General features: G+C 40.4%; 1 protein-coding gene and 1 pseudogene across 1 annotated transcript in view; one reads left to right on the forward strand and one right to left on the reverse strand.

The window, feature by feature from the left end:
• The window catches only part of LOC102815500, a 2,550-nt pseudogene extending 1,664 nt beyond the window's left edge, over nucleotides 1-886 (reverse strand).
• Nucleotides 1-1,187, forward strand: part of MTHFD2L (methylenetetrahydrofolate dehydrogenase (NADP+ dependent) 2-like) — a 331,691-nt gene that overhangs the window by 129,405 nt on the left and 201,099 nt on the right. The gene's annotated exons all lie outside the window — the stretch shown is intronic.

The raw sequence follows: 1,187 nt of genomic DNA on the forward strand, positions 1-1,187 counted from the left end.
TCGTCTCTCATACTTTGGACATATTGTCAGGAGGGAACAGTCGCTGGAGAAGGATATCATGCTGGGTAAGATGGAGGGTCAGAGAAAAAGAGGAAGACCCCCAACGAGATGGATTGGCCAGGTGGCATCATTGATGGCGTAAAGTGTGGCAGCAGTAGTGAGGTTGGCGGAGGATCAGACATTGTTTTTGTTCTTGTGTGCATGGGGTCACTATGAGTCAGTTCTGACTCGATGGCACCTGACAACAACATCAACAACATCTGCCTATGAGGGGAAAGTTCTAGGGCAAAGGCCATTTATACAGCCATGCATCTGTACAACTTGAAGAGGAAGTTGACCTGGGGGAAGACTAGGAGGTTCTGTATCAGGGTAAGCATGAAACACCATGTCCAAGAAAAGGAAGTATAGAAATTGCCTGAGTTGGTGGTCCATAGGTCTTCTTAAGGATAGAGGGTGGCTGAGCACCAGGAAGTGGAATGCCCTGTATCAAGATGTTGGAAGTAGCATGGACATATCTGGTAAAGGAATACTCTCAACTTCCACTTGCTGACCATTCTTAACAGCATCAAAATATTGACTAAGTTGACCCCTCTTCTGTTTATATTTTACTTCGAGCTTTCTCACTTCTTTGTAAATATAGATTCTCTTTTTCATAGAGTTCTAGCATATGTTCAAAGGTTTCATGCAGTTTTTAGTCTTGTCTTTCAGAAGATTTTCATTTAACCATGGCTGTTGCACTGGGTTAAACTCTATTTCTTTTATCTTCAATTAATTTCTCCATGTCATTAATAATCTGTTTGGGATCCCTCATCTTGAAAATCCCAAGTTGGTCTGTGGGGTTCAAAACCTTTCCACTCTTGGTGAATGGTGTAGATATCCTTCCCATGATGGCAGTCTGTGTGGTTTACTTGTTACTTAAAAACAAAACAAAAGACTTCTGTTGGACTCGGTACTGAAAGAAGGTGGATAGGCATGATTTCATTTCTTTTGTACAGATACCCTTGCAAACCCTTATGTATTTGCTAAATGTGAATCCCAGAATTATGAAGGCCATCAGTGAAAAACTAGGGACAAATGTGAGGGATCTAATTCAGGGCATATACAGAATACAAAACTTTTTGAAAAGTACACAAACAAAAGTAGACAAAAAAGATGAGTGGGACATAATAAAAATTAAAAACTTATGT

This window comes from Chrysochloris asiatica, unplaced genomic scaffold (genome assembly GCF_000296735.1).
Source record: "Chrysochloris asiatica unplaced genomic scaffold, ChrAsi1.0 scaffold00169, whole genome shotgun sequence".
NCBI lineage: Eukaryota > Metazoa > Chordata > Mammalia > Afrosoricida > Chrysochloridae > Chrysochloris > Chrysochloris asiatica.